This window comes from Apis mellifera, linkage group LG4 (genome assembly GCF_003254395.2).
Source record: "Apis mellifera strain DH4 linkage group LG4, Amel_HAv3.1, whole genome shotgun sequence".
Classification (NCBI taxonomy): Eukaryota; Metazoa; Arthropoda; class Insecta; order Hymenoptera; family Apidae; genus Apis; species Apis mellifera.
Window position 1 is genome coordinate 8,974,143 of NC_037641.1, and position 18,622 is coordinate 8,992,764.

At 32.0% G+C, this 18,622-nt stretch overlaps 1 protein-coding gene across 5 annotated transcripts in view; it reads left to right on the forward strand.

The window, feature by feature from the left end:
• Positions 1 to 18,622, forward strand: part of LOC408804 (1-phosphatidylinositol 4,5-bisphosphate phosphodiesterase epsilon-1) — a 107,972-nt gene that overhangs the window by 33,603 nt on the left and 55,747 nt on the right. For 3 of the 5 annotated variants that reach the window (XM_016911809.2, XM_016911810.2, XM_016911813.2), the window contains one exon: positions 17,580 to 17,653. The exons of the other annotated variants lie outside the window; for them this stretch is intronic. The gene's annotated coding sequence lies outside the window, so the exon portion shown is untranslated. The remainder of the gene's footprint in view (positions 1 to 17,579; positions 17,654 to 18,622) is intronic. 5 annotated transcript variants of the gene reach the window in all.

Sequence of the window (18,622 nt, forward strand, 5' to 3'; positions counted from 1 at the left end):
TCTTTTCATTTGGAACTTTATTCTTTAAGAACAGTTCCTCGTAGTTTCGACCCTCTTCCGACAAAAATCGCATTTACCGCGTGTCAATCACGCGGTTCTTCCATTTAGTTCTTACTTAGATATCGAGAAGAATAGAGGAAGGATGAAAGGAACAGCGGTAATCGCTTCTTCCTGTAAACAAGAAAATCGATATAGTGATATATATATATATATATATATATATATATATATATAACGATTAATAGTTTAAGAAGAAAGTTTAATATATACTTCTCTCTTTAAATTGTAACTTTTCTTCTTTGATTTACAGATAAATATATATATATCATAAACGTAAATATATTTATATAAGTAATTATTCTCTTTATTAAATGATTATTCTGCAAAATTGATAAATTACACGTAATTTTATTTACAGAGATTGTAAAATATTTACGTCACAATATTTCCATATGGGATATTTAACGAATTCATGAATATTTAATCGCCCGTAATAACATTTAATGATTCTATTCGGGTTCTATTTCGGTAGAAATTTCATTTTTCGATCAATTCATCTCGAATCCACTTAGAATACACTTTTACCAATTATTTTTAGAAATATGTTTAATTGGATAATAAAAATAGGAACGTTTAATAAATAAAGTTCGACGATTACAAAATTATTTGTAACTCGATACATTTGCTTCGATGAAAAAATTTAAAAAAAGAAAGAAGAAGGAAAGAAAAAAGAAATCAAAATAAAACGGTCGGTCTATAATAATACAGAGTTTTCGAGGTGCTAGTTTTCCAACTTGTTACCACGGAATTGCAAGTGTAAAAGAAGAAAGGCAATCAGGTCTGCCCTACTGGGACTCGAAGAGATAGTCATTCTCCGTCACGAAAGAGAGCGTAAAAAACCACGCCATCGAACATTCTTTCGTGCTTGATATTTCTCCTTATTTTTCTTCCACGAGCCTACCCGACTTTTTCTCGAGGAGAAAACCTCTTTCGAATTCCCTCTGCATCGAACATTTATCTTTGTCCTCTGTACAAACGATCGCGTTTCGATAGGTCCATGTATTTTTTTTTCCTTTTCTTTTTTAAATTTTTTACTTTGACCTTTTCTCTCTCTCTCTCTCTCCCTCTCTCCTTCTCTCTCGTAGTTGCGAAATATCGATAGTAACGATACACTCAATGATAAAATCAATGATACAAATTACTATGGTAATTCGATCAGCAATCGCCATGCAGTTTTCAATTAGCATTAATTTCAATGAAGAATAGATTGAATATTACAGTCATAATTACGGTCGGCATTAATTGAAGATATTAAATCGAAACTGCGTGATTGAAATTACGTATTATCGTGTATTATTGTATTCTTTATCCCCTTAATACGGCCGGTTAATAGCGTTGATAAATTTTATTTGTCAACAAGAGTAGGAAGAAAAAAAAAAGAGAGAGCAATTCTCTATATAATAATCGATAAACAAGTTGAAGAGGTTGAGTTCGAAAAGTATAAAGTATAAACTAAGTATTTTATGGATACAGAAACAAAGTCGATAAAACGATGGACTAATTGTAAGGAGGGGTATATAAATCGCTTCAAACGCGAAGCTGCCTATTGATCAGTCGATTCAATCGAAATTTACGATGCGCAGAACAATAAGCGTAGGAAACATGGCCGCATATCGTGTAACAGGAGGAAAGGAAGTTTTCAATTGTCCGCCTTTGCATTATATACCAGAGAGGCTGCTAACTTTCGTCTCTTTGTGAAAACACGTTCGCATTCGGTGATAGCCTCGACAAAAGAGGTGAACGCTTTTTTAACTTCCCCTCCCCTCTTGGAAATATCGAGGTTACGCGACAAACTGCTTCTTCCTTAGCCCCCTTTTTTTCTAATTGTTCCAACAACCGTTCCTCCCCTTTAAACGAAATAGCGAGCTCGAGTGTTTATGAAAATTGCTCGAGCATCGTCGTCTTGTTCGTCGCAAATTCATCCCTATTTCTCGTTAAGTGGAAATTTAAATTTATATTAAGAATTTCGAGTATTATAGAAAAAGCATTTTACATTATCGAGACGTATATTATTCTTCTAGGAAAAATTAATCTAATTTTACGTTCCTCGACCAGTTGTAACTAACTTTTCAAATTCCACTTCAGACCTCCATTCAATTTCGAATTACCATCGAAAAAAAAAGGAAAAAAAAATAAAAGAGGAAAGAAATCGCACGAACAATCAAACTCCACTTTTCAAATTTTACAATTTTACGATCAAAAGGTTTTCACAACAAAAAAGAAGACCCTTTACGCGTCGTACGATAGAAATAAATCAACAAGTATCACTCGATTCAACTCCTCCTTCAATCCAGTTTCCGAGCAATTAAACGCAACAAGGAACAACAAAATAACGGATACTCGTACAACAAATTCATCATTAATATCGCTTCGTTGATACGCGTCCTTATTTCCCTTATTAATCGACAGTCAATTTGCCTTTAGTACGCCGCACTCGTTCGCTTTTACGCTCTCTTTCTCTCTCTCTCTCTCTCCCTTTTACACCGTCTGACTATCGTCGACAATTTCCACTCGTACCATCTCCCTCCCTCGCTCACGTTCCATCTCTCTCCGACCCGTTCGACACGCGCTCGACCCGTCTCACGCACACTGCATTACCGACACGGATCGAATGCGATTCCGCCGTGAGTGAACCATTGTCCGTGGTAAATCGTTCCATCGGATCCGCGCCGGGTTTATAAGTATCGAGGGTAACGTTACAAAGCGTGAATCTGTATCCTTTTGGGCGTACCGTTATGCACGCGTGGGACGTGTGTAAATATCTCGTTGCAATTGCGTTTGTGCGCGTGAAGAAGAGGGAGAGAAAGATATATCTATGCGTGTGTGTGTACATGGCGCGTATTTTCTGGGTCATCCTCTCCATTATCAAAGAATTCAGGTCTTGGCGTACGCGGAATGCGAGCATAAACTCATTTTTTAAACGGAATTTCACTCTCTGCGTCTCGTGTAAGCAATTAAAAAAGAGTTATATACAGCCATGTTGCAGCCGCGTCGAGGGTTGCCATGCTTAATGAGAACAAAGGGTGTTAACGATAAATTGGAGAATATGGATGATTCGATTCGAGGCTGGACGAGAGATGTTGGTTTAATTTCGGGGGGAAAATTAGAGGCGATGCTGGAGGGATACCGAAACGTGCTTATTTCGTTTAGATGGTTGACGTTTGAGGATAGCGCTACATGAAATAATGGATCGTTTTCTATTTAAAATTTTGTTCGTTCAAATTTTGTAATTTTGATGGAAAATGGGGGGAAGAATTGAGGGGGGCGGGGGATGATTATGACACAAAATCGTTTGATAGAGAAAAGTGAGAGCGAGATTGAATATTATCCCGTTTATAGCTTGGAATGAATTTTTTTCGACATTGAGCATAATTTTGAGGCGGAAAGGGAACGAAGAATTAAAGGATGGTTGCGATGCGAAATTGTGATGAAATTGCTTTTTTTTTGTTTTTATAGAGGAAAATGACGAAATAATAGAATCACGATCGTTCGTTTCTTATTCGAAATGTTTTGCTTCCTTTTCATCACGTTTGTGCTTTCATTAGTGCAATGAATTTTCGATAAATATATATATAGTCGGAGAAACAAATATTTCCCTATTGAAATTTACTTCAATAGCGCTCTCGTATTTCATTTCTGCATTTAATACCAAATATACAAGAATAAATATTCATACAATATCGTATATTATATAAATACATATATATATATATATATAATTTATAAAAGAATCGATATATCAATGTTTCTTTAAAATATGTATATTTCGGTTGATGTAATAATAATAATTATACGTAAAAAGTTTTAAATATCTCATCATTAAAATTACTTGTGCGGTAAAATATTCATAAACAATAATAATATAAAACGTGATTAAACGAACAATTATAATTAATAATTAAACGTAACGCATAATCTCCTAAAATATTAAAATGATTAAAATTTGAAAATTGAAAAGTTGTGTTGATTCGTAAAAACGACTGAACGTGAACAATTTTTTTTTTTCTTTTCCCTTTTTATTTCGTTGCTCGAGCAAACTTCAAACTTTTCTCATGGATTTATATCCATCTTTAGAAAGAGGAGGTCACGAGAAAAAAAGGGGAGGAAGGGGAGATTGTCGATACAATTTAACCCTGAACATACCGAAACTGATTGTGAAGGGTGCACCTCCCATGGGGATAATGTAGTTTACAGATATAGGGAAAGAGAAATAAGAAAGTACGGAATGTAAAAGCTTACCTGTTCCGTCCATCCTCAATCCCCTTTTATCATCGATCATATCATCTCACCTTGCCTCTGTAAACACGATACGAGTGATCGGCTTCTTTTTTGCCTGAGCTACTTTTTTTGTTGTCCAAACTAAATGGGATTAAAAAAAAAAAAAAAGGATTACTAAAATCAAAAGAAACAAAATTTTGTGTTACAGTCATATATTTCAAATATAATCACGAATAATTGTGTGAATTTATTTTTTACATACCACGTTTTGATATCTTAATTATTGGCAAGTATTAAAACAAATGTAGATTGAATTCACGAAAAAAGATTCTGTATACGAAAATATTTTTATCATTTTAAAATTTTAATCATTGATGAAACAAGGAGGATTAAAATTTATTTTTTTTTACACGTATGAAAAATAATAAATTCATACTTATGTTATTTTAATTTTAATAGAAATAATATTCGTATATATCTCGGTGTTGTTGCGATTCGCAACACTTTCGTTCCAAAATATTCATTCCAAAAATGTACGAACACCGTGTAATCTCGTGGTACACGTGTTCCCGTTATCGATCCCCGCAACGTTAACCTCCGTCTCTTTTTAAACCACTGTCAACTACAGCTCTTCATCGGCTCAACCATTGAATCGAACAATCAAAATTATTAAATACGCGTCATTTCCGTTATCATTTTCACGCATAATTTTACGCGAGTAATTATCCTTTTGTTATCGTTCGAGATTAGTCGGATTTTTGAGAACGGAAGAAAAATTGAAAATTGCACGGTCTCCTTTCGAAGGGAGGTGGATAATCGATACGATACAAGCGCACGTTTAAGTACGCGTGTCGTATCAACGTGCTCGTGTAATTTGAGCTTTATCATTTCGTTGCGAAGAACGAGTACACAAAAGGAGGAACGTTCATAAAGAATATTTATTCGTGGAAAGAACAATAATGACTGTGAATTTTCAAAAAGAAAGAAATTAAATTTTTATGGAACATGGAGATTAGAAATTTTGCTCGAAATATATATATATATTTTTTTTTTCGTTGAGAAACAATTTGTAATTTATAATCTCTCGTCGAAATTAATTAGAAACGCGAGAAGCGTTTATTCTTCCATATTTATTTTACTTTTTACACGTTGAAATTAAAAATACGTTTTCTGAAACGCGATATTGTTCGAAGAGTTATTAGTCGAATTGCGAAATTGGGCTTGAGGAAACTAAAAAAGAAGGCCGCGATTGTTCCTTGAAAGATTTCAAGTATTGCAAAGAAAACAAAAAGGAGCGTGGAAACTATTACGCGCGGAGAACATCCCATTGTTGAGAGAGAGCTTCTGATTCGCGGAACGCGGCCAGAAGCTCTTAAAATTTCAAAACTTTTGATCACTTTCGTGCTCGCTGCTAAAATTCTCCAAAAGTCGTCGCGAAATCCATCCAAAAGTTTTTTCTATTATTAATATAAAAGAGAGAGAGAGAAAAAAAAAATAAAATGGAAATCCTTTCGATTTCGAATTAATGCAATTACAACTCGATTACGAGAATAGAACGAAACATCAAAGAGAGATCATCTCTCGAATGAATTTGATGGATACGTGGATTACAATTCGTACGGTTTGTTTAAAACTCGTCCATGCAAAAGGGAAATATGTGGGTGTACAGTTCAAAGTAGAAAATTCTGATAAAACAAATCGACTTTGACCGCACACGCGTTAGTATAAAAAGATCAAGATGTCGCAAATATTTAATTTGTTCTTTTGTTATATTTTTAATCATCCAATCAATAATTATTCTTTAGATATCTTTAGATAGATTTTTCTTATGAATGATTTGATAATGATGAAAATAATGAAAATATTTCGTAACTAATTGATTTTGAAATTAATAAAGACGCCAGATTTAAATTTATAAACAAAGAGTAAATGTTTGCTCGACGAATTTTTCGAATTGATTCGAAAAAATTGAATTGAATTTATTTCGATTCAAAGAAATAAATATATTATTGCGTAAGGAAACGTACAAAATAAATCTGTTATGTAACGAGTAATTATAAAAAAAAAAAAAAAAAAGAAAAAAAAAAAAGAAAAAAAAAGAAACAAAACACACGAATAAAGAAAGGAAAATAAGTAATTAATTTATCCGTACGCTGATCATGGAAACCACTTTGATGTCGGCTTTAATTAATAAACGGGTCTGTTATGCAGGAGCTCGCACATCTGGGATGCATTACTTGAACTGCAACGTGAGCTCGTTCAGGTAAAGTCGCATGAAATGAACGCGAAATTGCGTTGCATTCGGACAAATAACCAAGTATTAAATAATATTTACAGTGGAATTTTTTTCGAAACTTTAAAAAGAATGCTCGTGAAATTTATTACACGTAATGATAATATATATATATATATTGTCCATAATTTAATCAACTTATTATCATCATCATTATTATTATTATAATTACTATATACTTTCAAATCCTTTTCTCTGAATTTTAATATTTAAAATCGACGAGGAAAGTTTCAACGCTCTTCGAAATTCTATTTTTATCTCTTCTTCATTTCTGAAAATATTTTCAGAAAAAATTTATCTACAAAAATGACCCGAGTATAAAACTAGTTTGTATCAACGTCGTTAGTTGGAAATTTTCTAGAATTTTTTTTTTATCCTTTCTTTTTTTTCAAAGTATATAACCCGGAACAAAAATTGTTTTATATCCCCCGTAGTTGATAAAATTCATCGCAATTTTATTCGAATAAAATAATCGTCGACCGGCAATGTCCAAGCATAGACACCTGTCCATTTTGTTGAATACCTCGATCGGGGTGATATATGCAAAATCCAGGTGGTGGAAGGTTGAACGTGACATTCTCGAGTGTTGCGATGTCACTGAAAGGGATTGATTGCTATTAGGAACGTATATAGTAGATGCACGTTCGAGCTTCTTTCCGTCTCGTAATCTCTGCCATTTTCATTTTAAACTATAATAGTAAAACAAAAAATTCTAATCTCCTATAGTATTGATTTCCATTCATCATGATCCTGAATTAAATTTAATGACGCAAGAAAAAAGAAAAAAATTAAGCAAAAGCATTAAACAATTTGGAATTCTTTTTTTAGAATCTTAGAAGTTCCAAAAAAAAAAAAATAGTTCATTCTTGTCGATTAAACAAACTTGAAAAAAAAATGTCTCCTCCCGAGAAATCGACGAATATTAAATTATTATATTCAATGAAGGAGTAACGGCGAATTTTACACGGATTCGAATTGCGCAATTTCAATTTATATAAGAAATTAATGTAAACGAGGCATGTTCACCCACGGAAATAATACGGTGTTTATGAAACGTAACCGGTCGGCAGACCAACTGGGTAACCGGATATAATGTATAATTAATTTACGCGTAAAAAAAAAAAGAAAAAAAAAAAAGAAAAACCGTTCCCGCTTCGCTAGAATATACTATTCCACGGTGTTTACCGACTCATCAGTTTGGCGCGCAAGACAGCTTATTAACTACAGCGCAGTGACCTCAATTTACCTCTAATTATTACGAAGTTACACCGTTATAAAGCGAATACTCGGGTAAAGGCTTTTAGGAAAATTGTTCGCGATTGTATTAATATTCTTACGGAACGAGAGGGGGCCTGCGGAAGAGAGAGAGGGAGGGAGAGAGAGAGAGGCATATTAACCGATTCACATTTTGTTGCCAGATCAAAGCGGTACGTTGATTGCTTACGTAATGAGGAAATCGTAAATGGCCGTGGTCAAAGGCGCACCTTTTGATTAAATATCGTGATTCGATGATGAATTCGAATCTCGTCCTCGTATTATCCTTGGAGAAAAGTATCGCGAGAATCTATTTTGAAAAGATAGACACCGTTAAATCTATTTTAGAATTATTCTAGAATTTAGATCCAATTCCATTTTCACGATAAACTTTTGGATCGCATTAAATCATATTCCGAAATAATTAATTAATAATCTTTCACGATGAAGAGTTGAATATTTCCTCTAAGAGAGGAAAATCGGGAAAAATATATAAAGGTGCGTTCGGTATCGATTCGAGTTTCAAAGAATTCGAGAGGGGAGAAGAATCGTCTCGCGCGAAAATTAAACTGGCGCGAGAGGCGCGTAAACACCGGAGATGAACCAACAGCACACGTCCAAACAGTTGGCCGGCAAATTAATTTTGGGCAACCGTGAGGACGTGAAGACCGGGGTGGATGGATGATCGAATGTGTGTGTTTAGTCTCGGACACGATGGACTGTAAACGTCGATGTTTGCCACCTTGCGACTATTTGTTTGAGTAATCGGCCGAGTGATTTCGAACGACTGCCGTTCGAGGATCGTTTCTTGCGGGTTGTCGCAACACGCAGTCAGTCCACTCCACTGTCGCAACAACATTAGTCTTAAGATGTCGCAAGATTGTTTTCGACGTGGGACGCCCCAAGACTAACTACACCATGCTGCTATCGAGACGCAAACCGTGGTGTCGGTTAACGCGCCGTATTCGTATCGATCGCTTTTCGTCTGAAGCCTGAAATTTTTCTCCCCAATTGCGTAACTTTCTAAGATCGACCACGAGTGTTGTTCGTTCCTTGTCGGATATTAAATAAATTTCTATACAACGAGAAACTGGGAGAAGGGGGGAGGGAGAGATTGGGGATATCCAAACAAATAACAACGCGAGGACGATGACTATTTGGCAGAGTGCCAAATCAAAAGCTCGCCTCTTGTCAAAATCGTCCTCGAAGTTTTTCTATTTTTCCTATTTTTTTCATCCTTGCCAGAATAATCTAATTTATTCGTGGATTCCGGAAATATTTATTTATATTTATACCCTTGCTTTCAAAACGTTTCTTCGTTTCTAGTTTCCTGAATTCCTAAAAATCTTTGTTACATCACGCGCGTATAATAAAGTATAAAATCTTGGTAAAATATTCTGCCACTGAATTTTATATAATTAATGTGTTATTATAAACACGAGTTGTTTATTATTAGTGCAATATCGAGGATAAATCAATCTTTGATACGATTCGTATATCGAGGCAATAAATAATGCAAAGCAAAATCATATCTTATTTCGTATAAACTCTCCAAGAATTTAATATGTTCTCAAAGCTGAATCTTAAATCGATAAATGGTGAAATCTAAAATAAATTAAGAAATTCCATTATATTTTTCAAGATTTATTAAACTTAATACGTTTAGAAAAAAAAAATCGAGCCTTTAATTCTTGATACAAAACAAAAAAAAAGATGAATTTATCGAAAACTGTTATTGACTTCATCTTTCTGAAAACTTTCAGATCAGAAGAATTTAATCAGAAATCAAATGATAATTTCAAACGAATCTAGGATCCGTTTACACTCCATCGAATAATTAAAAAAAAAGAAATCTTAGATTCTTCGAACGCGTGATTTAATCAGCGCAAAGAAAGAAAGAGAGATAAGAAGAAATCTAAATCTATAAGAAGTGAGGACTGGCGAATGGCCAAGACTGTGATCGAACGTGTGCATCCACGTCTTCTTTCTCGGTCGGTGGGTGATGGTGGTGGTTGGCGGTGGTGGTGGAATCGTATTACCGTCTCGAAATTGATTAATAGCGTACCGCCGATACTTCGCAAGGGAAATGGGATGGTTAACATCGTGGTCACGTACGTTCCTGTTTACGTAGTAAAATAATACCGACTAGTTTCCCTCGCATCTGTGCCTTGCCACGCGAATATCCGCGCTTTTTTTTCCCCTTTTCTTCCTTTTCATTTTTCTCTCCCATCCCCGCCAGCTTCTCTCCCCGACCGCATGCTCGCCTCAATCTTTCTCTTCTTCTTCTTCCTCTTCTTCTTCTTTTCTTCGTCTACTTTTTGCCCCTCGGTTAGCAGCCAACTAAAGAATTCCACTTTGAGGAGTATATCAACACGCGTGGCGTAACTGGAAGAAGCGGTGAATAATGCAGAAATCAGGAACAATTAATCGTAGCAATTTAGAAAGTGATTTATATGGGGAGGAAATTGAAATTCCGTTTGAACAGCTTGAATGAAATTGCGAGGACGGTTCAGATATGGCGATATCTGTCCTCGAAATGTAAAAAAGGAAATCGTTTTGGAATATTATGATATATTGTTAATAAGTAAGTTTTGGTCTTATAAAAATTACGTGAATGTGGAGAAAGTCTTTGCAATTTCGAAATTGTTTATTTGTTTTAGAATTAACTTCGATCGAAGAGATGATCGAATTTCTTATTTTAAAGAAATATTATTTAAAGAATCGGATAATGTTACAATGTCGCGATAGTTTTCACAATGCCCTTTTAATTTTTCATTTCATTGGGAACGATATAAAGATTGAATAAGAGTGCGTCGAATGAGAATCCGTAAAATGATATAAATATCGGATACGATCTTATCGAGCCGAAGAAATTGGTATCTCGCCGGGTAATCTCGTCGAAACTGCCATTTCTCTGATCGTTCGATTTATCGAGGATTAACTGATGAGATCGAGGATCAGAGCACGCTTCCTACGAGATTGATCCACTTGTTGTTCCGCTTATTGTGAACGCTTCGTTATACTGGCCGATGAAACTAGAATTTTTCTCTTTCTCTCTTTTCTAAGATCATCACGAAATTAAACGAACCTATTATTATTATCATTAATAAAATTATTTAATAAAAATCCAAAGTCCACGTTTAAACGATATTATCGGATGTTCAATTCGAACAAAGTCCAGGGATAAATTGAACTCGAGATATTTTTCAGGTATTCTTAAAGGGACGGGAAACAGATGAGAATTTCTTTCTTTTTTTTAAAAAGCGCTCCAGTTTCGTACACGATATTTATAGCGATATAAAACACGCAACTTTGGGACGAAATCGTGGAGCAAGTTTAGACACGATCCACTTCTTATACCGGTGTAACTTTCGACTCGTCCACTTCCCCCTTCCTTCTCGTCTCTTTTCGTCCCTGTTCCTTTTGCCGGGCGGAAAACGTCACGGTGCTCCGACCGATGGCCGCACTCACTTCTCCTCTCGTGCGCCACGATCCTCTGTATATAAGTTTATCGGGAAATTTTTCTCGTCGAAAGGAATCGTTTAACGCTTGTGAAACGCTTCCTCTTGCTATACCTAGTTTTATATAGAATTTGTGCGAAAGTAGATCTCGATTTTCGATTCTTTTCTTTTTTCAATACGCTTTTTTTACATATATACGTATTATTTATTAATTTTCTCAATATTCAGCTTTTCTGAAGCTAAGAAAAATATTTTAAATTTATAAAATTTAATATCCAATTGATATCTTTAAAAGCCCATTTATTTCTTTAATTAAAAAAAATATATATATCGAAGTTATAGTTTTATCTTATTAATGTCGTGTAAATAAGAATTGAAAGTATTAGGAGCAGGAAGAATAATTAATTCAATATTCCTCACAGATTGATGTGAAAAAGAAAAAAAAAAAAAACAGAAGCCAAAAAAACAGCGGAAATATGAAACCCAATTTTTTTAATGTTAACGATGGAAGAATTTAACAATTGCAAAAATAGATTTCGATTTTCGAATCTTTTCTTTTTTCAATGCTTCCACTTTTTATACATATATATGTATTATTTATTAATTTTCTCAATATTCAGCTTTTCTGAAGCTAAGAAAAATATTTTAAATTTGTAAAATTTAATATCCAATTGATATCTTTAAAAGCCCATTTATTTCTTTAATTAAAAAAAATATATATATCGAAGTTATAGTTTTATCTTATTAATGTCGTGTAAATAAGAATTGAAAGTATTAGGAGCAGGAAGAATAATTAATTCAATATTCCTCACAGATTGATGTGAAAAAGAAAAAAAAAAAAAACAGAAGCCAAAAAAACAGCGGAAATATGAAACCCAATTTTTTTAATGTTAACGATGGAAGAATTTAACAATTGCAAAAATAGATTTCGATTTTCGAATCTTTTCTTTTTTCAATGCTTCCACTTTTTATACATATATATGTATTATTTATTAATTTTCTCAATATTCAGCTTTTCTGAAGCTAAGAAAAATATTTTAAATTTGTAAAATTTAATATCCAATTGATATCTTTAAAAGCCCATTTATTTCTTTAATTAAAAAAAATATATATATCGAAGTTATAGTTTTATCTTATTAATGTCGTGTAAATAAGAATTGAAAGTATTAGGAGCAGGAAGAATAGTTAATTCAATATTCCTCACAGATTGATGTGAAAAAGAAAAAAAAGAAAACAGCGGAAATATGAAACCCAATTTTGTTAACGTTAACAATGGGAGAATGTTAATTTAATAATTGCAAAAGTAGATCTCGATTTTCGAATCTTTTCTTTTTTCAATACGCTTTTTATACATATATATGTATTATTTATTAATTTTCTCAATATTCAGCTTTTCTGAAGCTAAGAAAATTATTTTAAATTTATAAAATTTAATATCCCGATTGATATCTCTAAAAGCTTATTTATTTCTTTAATTAAAAAATATATCGAAGTTATAGTATTTCATTCTATTAATGCTTTGTAAATAAGAATTGAAAGTATTAGGAGCAAGAAGAATAGTTAATTCACTATTCCTCACAGATTGATGTGAAAAAGAAAGAAAAAAAAAATAGAAGCCAAGAAAACAGCGGAAATATGAAATCCAATCTTGTTAACGTTTAACGGTGGGAGAATGTTAATTTAACAATTACGAAGTAGATTAAAACGCGTATTGGTCCGCTTTAACCTTTTATACGCAATTTCGTTCTTCGAAGATCTCGCGTAATAGATCATTAACTTTGATTGCGTTCTCTCGTATGACGAGAATGATTGAATTTCTGAATTTCTGAGAAGAGAATTTAACAAAAAAAAAAAAAAAAAGAAAAATACTTCGTTTGTCGGAAAATCAGCATTCGGTAAAGTATTCGATGAAAGCGTCGCGATTCTTTTGCAATAATTTCATTGCATGTTAAAAAAGAAGTCTCATCAAAAGAAATTATATTTCCTTATTTTTCGATCGCCGAATTACATTTCGAACAAATTTGTTTCGTTTCGTTATATTCTTTATCGAAGAGGAAACGTCTTTTACGTAAAATCGAAGATTGCGAAAAAGAGGAAGATGTGGAAGAATTCACGCGTTGCGTTTAATTGGGGAAGGGAAAAATTAATTTACAAAGATGATAATTGCGCGTCCGGCGAGATCTAATTTCAGCGTGGCCTTAGTTTTTATCAAGTTGGCCGTGCATCGATGCGCGGAGGGAAAAATACAAATTGCAATACCGTTTTTTTAAATGGGATTATACAATTTTCATCTTGTTAAGCTGCTGAACATTTTCTTCTTATCGTTCTTCCGAATGATAAAAGAAATATGAAAATCGTCCGGCTACGAAACACTTTGTACAACGTCGTGATCACCGTCGTCGCCTGAATTGTAACAAGATTTTTCTATTTAACGGAATAAAATAAATTATTCGCTTAAGAATTGGCTGCATCGAATTGTCGATGAGAAAGAGAAAGAGAAATATCAAAGTTTTTCTTAACATTTGTAAACGTATATTTAATTATGTTAAAATTACGTTGGAATTGATAAAATTTCGTAATCAAGATTTTTGACTTTTGACGAGATTTTTGACACGTGATTCGTACTCGAAATGTTGTTCGAAATGAAATATAAATTGGATAAAATGTACAAAGGGATTACATGATACTCGAGAAGGGGAAAAAAAGATGCTCGTAAGAGAAAATTATTTGCAATAAATATATATATATATATATATATTTTTTTAATCGATAAATTTCCATGACTTTCATGCTATGAAAATCATGTATACGCCCTTCTCCCTGTTATAGAGAAATTCTCGTTGAACATTGTTTGAAATACAATTTATACAAAGGAATTATGCAAAATTGTTTTCATATATTCTTGCCATTAAATTCTGCACGTTATTCCCATAATTACAGATTGACTGAGAGATCTTTGAAGTGAATGCGTAACAAAATCGTGTCATAAATGTTCAACATAACCGAGTTGGTTGGGGACTCTGTCAAATATAATGCAGCGACCTCTGCTTTTTAGCATTTAATTAAATTCATGTAATAACCGTACATTTTCTACGATTATTATTTCCTATTATATATATATATATAATATTTACAATGTTATTTAACAATAGAAATTCATATATTATATATATACATACATTGTGTTAATTTCTCGTTATTTTATTAAAAAAAGATATTTTCTTCAATTCTTCGTTTTATTCTTGTACAAAAAAAAAAAATATTTCCAATGTTGAAAATTAGAAAATGGGGAGGAACGTTATCTTTACGAAATGCTATTTTTACTCGTTGAAAATATCGATTTAAATATCACATCGATTAGAAACACCCTCGTCCACCAAAGTTCGAATTTAACCCCGTGAACTACACGAGAAATATTTATGTACCCCTGCACGTAGGTTATCCGATGGGATTCGGGTAGAAATGTACGGAATAATTTCACTGTTGACCGACTTCTTTCTTTCAAAAAATATTCACACTGTCCACTTGTGCTTTCGAAACCATATATAAAACATTTTAAGACGAAACACAACCTTTTTTTTTTCCCTTTTTTTTCTCTCGTGATACATTCAAGAATTATGTAATTATTCTTTGTAATTTTATTTCTAACGTGAATTTGATACATTTTGTTTCTTCTTATTATTATATATTATATTTTCATATTAATTATATTTTTTTTAAGTAAATACACGATTTACTTTCGATTAAAAGAGAAAAGTAATAAATGCAAAATAATTTGGAATAAATTCAATGAACTTTTTTAGGTAAGATTGTTGCATGTTACGCTCTTTAACTATGTATTTAGAATGTTCCACTGAAATATCTTCAATGGAATCTTCAATATCGCATATTGCAAATACTTATGTTTCCTTTAACGATTTTAGATATAGATATAATATTTCTAAGATTAGTCAATGTTTAACTCGTTCTTTCAATATTCATTTACTCTTTGTATTTGTTACCAAACTTTGTAATAATAAATTTTAAATTTTCTTATCCGTAATTTTCTTACTTTCGTAATTCGATTGTTATTAAAGCGTTTTTATAGAATAGAATTTTTTTCGCGAGTGCTAACAGGATTTATCGCTGAATCTGCAATTCTATTTTCTTTCTCGCCCATATTTAACGAAAAAATGAATAAAAAAAAGAGGGAAAGAATCAAAATACCTTTTTTTTTTATTCTTTAATGCGATTGTTTTTATCAATTTGGATTTTCTTTGCACAAATCCTTTCAAAATTAAGAAAAAATATCTATCCTGATTTATTCCCCTAACGCAAGCTTTCGAAGCTTACGGTACAACGTAAGCTCCCCTGATAGAAATCGTAAAGGGAATATGTAATTTGATTAATAATTCATTTTTGGGCCGATGACTAAGCATCTTGCTCCTTCTTTCGTGTTTGATCAATCAATAATACGTTCATGATTAAATTAAATTCATCGATAAGATGGGGGAGAATAGAATTTTGGGATATGAATATATATATATTTAAGATCATTAATCTCTGGAAAAAATTTATCAATTGCGTGAGTTTCTCGTATTCGTTAGTGAAACTTGGAGGGAGGAAAGGAATATGGGGAATATGGCGATTTGCATGTTCCGTAACTATTTGTTTACTTGGAAGTTCAAAGGCTTTGGTAGTTTAGATCTCTGCAACAAAGTTGGGAAAGTGGGATAAGATGATTACGAAAGATATGATAAAAATTAATGCTTTTTGAATAAATTGAGAAAAATATAAAGAATTTCATTAGATTCGTTAAAATAGATTAAATAAATAGTCATATATTTGTGAATATTTAAAAAATAATTTTAAATAATTATCAATGGTATTCCCACCAAGTAACTTTTCCAAGTAATTGGAAGATTCCTAAGTTTTATATTCTATAGATTTTCGCATTATGGTATTGAACGATCGCTGTAGTCGTTTTTTAATTCCTTCGTCTATTGAATTTCTCTCTTTAATAAGCAATTTCTGTTCCCACTTGGACAATCTGCAACACAGACATCGCGCTATTGAGGGGGGAAAAAAAAAGAGAAAAAAAAGTTCAAGGTAGAAAAATTCGATTCCCGTTTATTTCATCGTTTTTATGAAGATCTTATTAACCGATATCGTTTACTTACTAATAGCAGTGGCTTTGAAACAAAACCAGTAAAATTATAATAGCTATTATATCTCTTTCTCTCCTACCTTTTATTCTCTCTCAGTTTTCAAATATAATTTCTCCGGTATTGCATCGTGTCTTGTATTATATACATATATCTTACAATTACTCGTGAAAAATATAAAAATAAAACTAGAAAATTACACGTGCTCGATAATTAAATATTAAAATAATAAAATTAAAATAATACACTTTCTGCTACGAGAAGAATCTCACAGATGAAACTTTAATTTTTCACGTAAAAAAAACGTGAGAAGAAAAATTTTGTCGTCAAAATCCACTCGAAGAGAAAATCATGCCATTGAAATCGTTTTTTGAATTATCTCGATATCTTTATTGGTTGCAGAGATATGAAACAAGTTTTCATAATGCTTAAGCCAGTACGAATGGGCTATTGACCTGCATTTTTCTTCGAAGATAGATATTACGTTTTTCTAGGAATCGTACACCACGTTTTTCTAAGAATCGCGTCCGCCACTTGTCTGGAGTTTGAGATAGGTCAGTGAGACGAGGCGCGAGCGAGAGGTTCGAATATGCAACAAGGACCGAGATATAATAAACGATTGAAAATTACGCGTTCATTTACGCGACGATATCTCGGCAACCGGAAGTCGTATCGAGATAAATCAAAAAGCGTTTTAAAGGGGAAGAATCCGTGTTTCTAACGATCTTTGGTTCATCTATAAAGAATCGTTACTTTCAGAGTTACGACGGTTTAAATTTTTCATAATTTTAATAGGATTTAATCGAGTTTTAGAGTAGTAAATTATTTATTTGCGAAAAATATTATTATTAATAAAGGTTTTTATTAACGAAGACTTAAAATTTATATTAACTTTTTTTTTTTTTGCTCTGCTCAAAGCGTTCTCTTTATTTAATCGATTTTCTTCGTAATTATGTTAATTATTCGGAGAAGAAGTTTTATAAGTTTTGTAAAGAAAGAGTCTTTATTATTGTAGGCTGCTTTTCTAGAATATATAAGATTATACAGCTTATGAAAAAATATGGTACTTGAGAAAATCGGATCATGCGATGAAAATGGTGTTACGTAGTGTAAAGTAAATTTTGTTTTTTTTTTTCTTTTTTATTGCAGGCTAGAAGAAGTTCTCGTCAAAAGTGCAGAAAGCATGGCGAAGATATATCGTTAATGTCATCCGTATTAAGAGGGTGAGTAAAATTTCTTTGTTTAAAAATAATATTTTGCTTCTCTAAGAAAATGTGTTCTCTACATTTGGAAAACTTTTACACTATTAATCTATCGTTATCCATTTCCAATTATTTTAAATAGAATACAAGTCAAAATTAGGAAAACGAGAAAATACATAATTTAATTATTATAATTTTATTAATATTATATTTTTTAAAAGAAATTTATAACTCTACCCTTCTCTTCTTCTTTCTCTGAAATTTTAAATTAATTTACCATTTTCGATTTTCATACGCAATCATATTCGTCAGTTCATATTCGTTCATAAAATTTATATATTTGGAATAATTGCTTTCAGCATTAATAAAACATAAAAATAAAATAATATAATTAACATCGTTAACGCGTTAACGATCAATAAGTATATTTTTATTTTAATTATACAAATAATTTTGATATTTGATACTTGTTTAATTAAAGCAACTTTTTGTTGTTACACGAATCAATAGATTTTATCCTACTTTTGATATCATGCTATTCAAAATTTCTTTTGTTCTTAAGCGAATAAGTTCATACTCTTACGTTCTTTTCTATCCTATATTTTTGTTTCTTCTGCATTGTTCCTTCTCTTTAAAATCTCGCGTTATTTTTATTTTAAATTTCTCTGTAACTCTGCAATTCCGTTTCAAATCCTCTCCACCTTATTTTCACCCGTCTTTTATACACGCTGGAATATTTCTCTTAAAAAAAAGAACGTTTCGAAATGTTTATAATACCCAACATTCTCATTTCTTCTAATTATAACTTTTAACCTTAATTTAATTAATATTTATACTATACGATTATTGTGATCCGAAATTGTTATAAAAAAAAGAATTAATATTCTTCGATAAATTTAAAAAATTAGATCGTAGATTTTAATAATTATTTATTAAAATTATATCGCTCAATAATTCTTAATAAATCTTATTAATTCGATGAAATTACTT